General features: G+C 37.0%; 1 non-coding gene across 1 annotated transcript; it reads left to right on the top strand.

Moving 5' to 3' along the window:
- The first annotated feature begins 354 nt into the window (after positions 1-354).
- LOC148562797 (small nucleolar RNA R71) lies at positions 355-462 on the top strand. Its single transcript, XR_015887466.1, has one exon. It is a non-coding gene; the product is annotated as a small nucleolar RNA R71 (small nucleolar RNA).
- Positions 463-6,197: the final 5,735 nt, after the last annotated feature.

Genomic DNA, 6,197 nt, shown 5'->3' with positions numbered 1-6,197 from the left:
AAGATCATAAGCTTCTTCTTCAGAAGAGGCCTCTTTAGTACTATTGGATGATTCTTTCAATCCATTCAGACTCTGAGAGATCATATTGACTTGCTGAGTCAATATTTTGTTCTAAGCCAATATGGCATTCAGAGTATCAATTTTAAGAACTCCCTTCCTCATAGGCGTCCCATTATTCACAGAATTCCTTTCAGAAGTGTACATGAACTGGTTATTTGTAACCATGTCAATGAGTTCTTGAGCTTCTGCAGGCGTTTTCTTTAGGTGAATGGATCCACCTGCAGAATGGTCCAATGACATTTTAGATAATTCAGAAAGACCATCATAAAATATATCCAGGATGGTCCATTCTGAAAGCATGTCAGAAGGACACTTTTTGGTTAGTTCCTTGTATCTCTCCCAAGCTTCATAGAGAGATTCTCCTTCTTTCTGTCTGAAGGTTTGAACATTCACTCTAAGCTTACTAAGCTTTTGAGGAGGAAAGAACTTGGCTAAGAAAGCCGTGACCAGCTTATCCCAAGATTTCAGGCTATCTTTAGGTTGAGAGTCCAACCATACTCTAGCTCTGTCTCTTACAGCAAATGGGAAAAGCATAAGCTTGTAGACCTCGGGATCAACTCCATTGGTCTTAACAGTATCACAGATCTGCAAGAATTCAGTTAAGAACTGAAAAGGATCTTCAGATGGAAGTCCATGAAACTTGCAGTTCTGTTGCATCAGAGAAACTAGTTGAGCTTTCAGCTCAAAATTGTTTGCTCCAATAGCAGGGATTGAGATTCTTCTTCCATGTAAATTGGAATTAGGTGCAGTAAAGTTACCAAGCATCTTCCTTGCATTGTTATTATTTTCGGCCATGTCTCCTTCTTTTTCGAAAATTTCTGTCAGATTTTCTCCAGAGAGTTGTGCTTTAGCTTCCCTTAACTTCCTTTTTAGAGTCCTTTCAGGTTCAGGATTAGCTTCAACAAGAATGTTCTTGTCCTTGTTCCTGCTCATATGAAAAAGAAGAGAACAGAAAATATGGAATCATCTATGTCACAGTATAGAGATTCCTTATGCAAGTATAAGAAGAGAAGAATGTAAGAAGGAGAAGAGGTAAAATTCGAACACAGAGAGGGGGATGGGGTTCGAATTTTTGGGTGGAGGAAAAGTGTTAGTAGATGAATAAATAAATAGAAGGAGGTGAGGAAGAGAAGAATTTTCGAAAATTAGATAAAATAAAATAAAAGTTTTTAAATTAGAATTAAAATTAAAAATTCGAAAATTAAGAAAGGAACAATTAAATCAAATTAAATTAAATGTAAAACAATTAGTTAATTTAAAAAGGAATTTTGAAAAATATGAAGGTGATTTTCGAAAATTAGAGATAGAATTAGTTAGGTATTTTGAAAAAGATATGATTGAAATAGTAAACTTTTAAAATCAAACAAAAAGTCAAGTAGTTAATTGAAAAAGAATCAAATTTGATAAGATAAGAAGTTAGAAAAGAAGTTAGTGAAGATTTTGAAATTATGAAATTAAATAAGAAAAGGATTTTGAAAATCAAATTTTAAAAAGATATGATTGAAAGAGATTTGTTTGAAAAAGATATGATTGAAAAGATATGATTGAACTTTATTTTGAAAAAAAATTTGAAAGATAAATTAAAAAGATTTAATTTTGAAAATTAAAGTTGATTACTTGACTAACAAGAAACTAAAAAGATATGATTTTAAAATTTAAAGATTGAACTTTTCTTACTAGGCAAGTAACAAACTTAACATTTTTGAATCAAAACATTAAATGCTAGTAGTAATTTCGAAAATTATAAAATAAAATAAGAAAAAGATTTTGAAAATTAATTTGAATATTTTCGAAAATATTAAAAGAAAAATGAAAAAGATTTCGAAAATTTTTAAAAAGGAATTCGAAAATATTAAAAGGAAATTGAAAAAGATTTGATTTTTGAAAAAGATTTAAAAAAAGATAGAATTTTTAAATAAAAAATTTGATTTGACTCATAAGAAATAACAAGATTTTAAAAATTTTTGAAAAAGTCAACTCAAATTTTCGAATTTGATGAGAGGAAAAAGGGAAAGATATTTTTGATTTTTTGAATTTTGAATGAAGAAAGAGAAAAACAATAAAAAGACTCAAAACATGAAAATTATGAATCAAAACAAGAAAAATATGCAAGAACACTTTGAACGCAAAGATGAACACCAAGAACACTTTGAAGATCATGATGAACATCAAGTATGTATTTTTGAAAAATTTTCAATAAAAGAAAACATGCAAGATACCAAACTTAGAAATTTTTAATTTTTAGACACTAAGAATTCAAGAATGCATATGAAAAACAAGAAAAGACACAAAACAAGAAAATATGAAGATCAAACAAGAAGACTGGCCAAGAACGACTTGAAGATCATGAAGAATGCAATGCATGAAATTTTTGAAAAATTAAAAAGATGCAATTGACACCAAACTTAAAACTTGACTCTAGACTCAAACAAGAAACACAAAAATATTTTTGATTTTATGATTTTATAAATTGTTTGGATTTTTTCGAAAATTATTTTGGAAAAACGAAAAAGAAGAAATATTTTTTTGTATTTTTCGAAAATAAGAAAAAAAAAGCTTAAAAATAAAATTACCTAATCTGAGCAACAAGATGAACCGTCAGTTGACCAAACTCGAACAATCCCCGGCAACGGCGCCAAAAACTTGGTGCACGAAATTGTGATCATCAATGGTGCCAACAACTTGGTACGCACAATTGTAATCTCAACTCTTTATCACAACTTCGCACAACTAACCAGCAAGTGCACTAGGTCGTCCAAGTAATAAACCTTACGTGAGTAAGGGTCGATCCCACGGAGATTGTCGGCTTGAAGCAAGCTATGGTCACCTTGTAAATCTCAGTCAGGCGGATTCAGATAGTTATGGAGATTTGATAATTAAAACATAATTGAAATATAAACTAGGATAGAGATACCTATGTAATTCATTGGTGAGAATTTCAGATAAGCGTATAGAGATGCCTTTCGTTCCTCTGAACCTCTGCTTTCCTGCTGTCTTCATCCAATCATTCCTACTCCTTTCCATGGCAAGCTTTATGTAGGGCATCACCGTTGTCAATGGCTACATCCCATCCTCTCTGTGAAAATGGTCCAATGCGCTGTCACTGCATGGCTAATCATCTGTCGGTTCTCGATCATACTAGAATAGGATTTACTATCCTTTTGCGTCTGTCACTACGCCCAGCACTCGCGAGTTTGAAGCTCGTCACAGCCATCCCTTCCCAGATCCTATTCGGAATACCACAGACAAGGTTTAGACTTTTTGGATCTCAAGAATGGCCATTCATGGGTTCTAACTTATACCACGAAGACTCTAATATCTCGGACTCGGTCCTCTGTATTAGATATCTAAGAGATACTCATTCTAGCCTGTTTGCATGTAGAACGGAAGTGTTTGTCAGGCACGCGTTCATAGGTGAGAATGATGATGAGCGTCACATAATCATCACATTCATCATGTTCTTGGGAGCGAATGGATATCTTAGAGAAGGAATAAGCTTGAATTGAATAGAAAAATAGTAGTACTTTGTATTAATTCATGAGGAACAGCAGAGCTCCACACCTTAATCTATGGAGTGTAGAAACTCTACCGTTGAAAATACATAAGTGATAAGGTCCAGGCATGGCCGAATGGCCAGCCCCCTAAACGAGATCAAAGGATCAAAAGATAATCCAAAGATGTACAAAAGATGTTCCAAAGATGTAAATACAATAGTAAAAAGTCCTATTTATGCTAAACTAGTTACTAGGATTTACAGAAATGAGTAAATGATGCAGAAATCCACTTCCGGGACCCACTTGGTGTGTGCTTAGGCTGAGCATTGAGCTTTACACGTGTAGAGGCTTCTCTTGGAGTTGAACGCCAGTTTGTAACCTGTTTCTGGTGTTTAACTCCACTTTGCAACCTGTTTCTAGCGTTTAACTCCAGAATGCAGCATGGAACTGGCGTTCAACGCCAGTTTGTGTCATCTAAACTCGAGCAAAGTATGAATTATTATATATTGCTGGAAAGCCCTGGATGTCTACTTTCCAACGCAATTGAGAGCGTGCCATTTGGAGTTTTGTAGCTCCAGAAAATCCATTTTGAGTGCAGGAAGGTCAGAATCCAACAGAATCTGTAGTCCTTTTTCAGCCTGAATCAGATTTTTGCTCAGGTCCCTCAATTTCAGCCAGAAATTACTTGAAATTACAGAAAAACACACAAACTCATAGTAAAGTCCAGAAATGTGAATTTAATTAAAAACTAATAAAAATATACTAAAAACTAACTAAATCATACTAAAAACTATGTAAAAACAATGCCAAAAAGCGTATAAATTATCCGCTCATCAATACTCGACCTCTTTTTCGAGTTATTTTAGTCGATCCTGAAGTGCCTCTATGGCTCCCGTGTTTGGTGAATTCTTGTCTTTGTTAGGTTGAGGAGTATCTTTTGGTTTAGTATCCGCGTTTTTGTGCGGTATTCTGTCTTCTAGATCAGAGTCGTGGTCATTGTCAAGGTTGTCCGCCATGGTGATGGGATGACTTCCAGGATCCCCGGCAACAGCGCCAATGTTTCGAGGGTTAACTGAAACTGTAGGTCGATCTCGGATGAGATCTTCTGTGCTGGTCGATGCTAATGTGTCCGACTTGTGGGTGGTGGCCGAAGCCGCCATGTCCGATTCGTTGGACTCGTTGGTGAAGCTGATCCTTCGTCGCCGGAGGGTGGGGGTACCTACAAGGGACTCCGATGCTTAAGTTAGTAAGGGTATTAAGCAGGTTTTTCATAGAATCAGAGTATGAGTTATACCTGGGTGCTCCAGTGTATTTATAGTAGGGTGGAGTGACATTTCTGGAGATAAGATAGTTATCTTATCTTATCTTATCTTTAAGTGAAGTCATCTTATCTTTAAGGGAACCGCCCTTATCTTTCTAGGCTTTGGTTGCCTTCGAATTTGGGTCGTATTCCTCTGTTTCGGCCCTATTTGGGCTTTTCCTGGCGATTTTGGCCGACCTCTTTTAGAAGAGGTCGGATAGTTCTGACCTGAAGAGGTCGGTCGACTTGTCGTCAAACATCTCGGGTCGGATTGCTCGACCCAGGGTATGAACAGTTACTGTTCCGAGGGTTACCTGAAACTGTAGGTCGATCTCGGATGAGATCTTTCGTACTGGTCGGTGCTGACGTGTCCGGCTGGTGAGTGGCGGCCGGAGCTGTCGTGTCCGACTTGTTGGACTGGCTGCACTGCTGATCCTTCATCACCAGAGGGTGGGGGTACCTGCAAGGGACTCTGATGCTTAAGTTAGCAAGGGTATTAAGCAGGTTTTTAGTAGAATCATAGTATGAGTTATACTTGGGTGCTCCAGTGTATTTATAATGGTGTGGAGTGACCTTCTTAGATAAGATAAGTTAGTTATCTTATCTTATCTTATCTTATCTTTGAGTGAGGTCATCTTATCTTCAAGGGAACCGCCCTTATCTCTATAGGCTTGGGCCGCCTTTGGATTTGGGTCGTGTTCCTCTATTCGGGCCCTTTATTGGGCTTTCTGGTCAATTTGGCCAAGCTCTTCGAGAAGAGGTCGGATAGTCTGACCTGAAGAGGTCGGTCGCTTTGTCGCTAAACATTCTGGGTCGGACAACTCGACCCAGGGTATGAACAGTGCCCCTGCTCGAGCTCGGTCTTTCTGTTGAGGTCGATTCTTAGTTTTGGGACTTCGATCCTTCTCTAATGAAGCCGAACTCGAGCATTTTGTCGACTTCTTCTTTGTAGAGTTCTCCTTTGAATGCGGAACGTTTTCTTTTGAATTTTATTCTTTTGAAAACGCGTGTCTCCTTGCTTTGGGAATGCGCGAGGGTTTAATAACCTCATTAATTCTTTTAATGCTCCGTTTCTTCGTTCATTTTGAACTTTTCACAAAAACGGTTTTTCTTCTCTGTGTTTTTGCTGTAACTTCCCCCTTTCTTTCTCACTTTCTATTTTCGTCTGAAATTTGCCTTTTCGCGTTTCTCCTTGTGACGTCGCTTGGTGATTGTTGGTGCTTTCTTTGTTCTGAAAGGCGATTCTGGATTCTATCTTTCCGTCCTCGATCTCCTTCGAAGCTTTCTCCTTTTTCCAGGTTGGTTCTTCTTTCTGCTTTTTTACTTCTTTTGCTTTGCCTTCG

Source organism: Arachis ipaensis, chromosome B6 (assembly GCF_059453495.1).
Source record: "Arachis ipaensis isolate K30076 ecotype BB chromosome B6, ASM5945349v1, whole genome shotgun sequence".
NCBI classification, from domain to species: domain Eukaryota; kingdom Viridiplantae; phylum Streptophyta; class Magnoliopsida; order Fabales; family Fabaceae; genus Arachis; species Arachis ipaensis.
The sequence above is the reverse complement of the archived record's forward strand: the minus strand, read 5'-3'. Positions and strand labels throughout refer to the sequence as shown.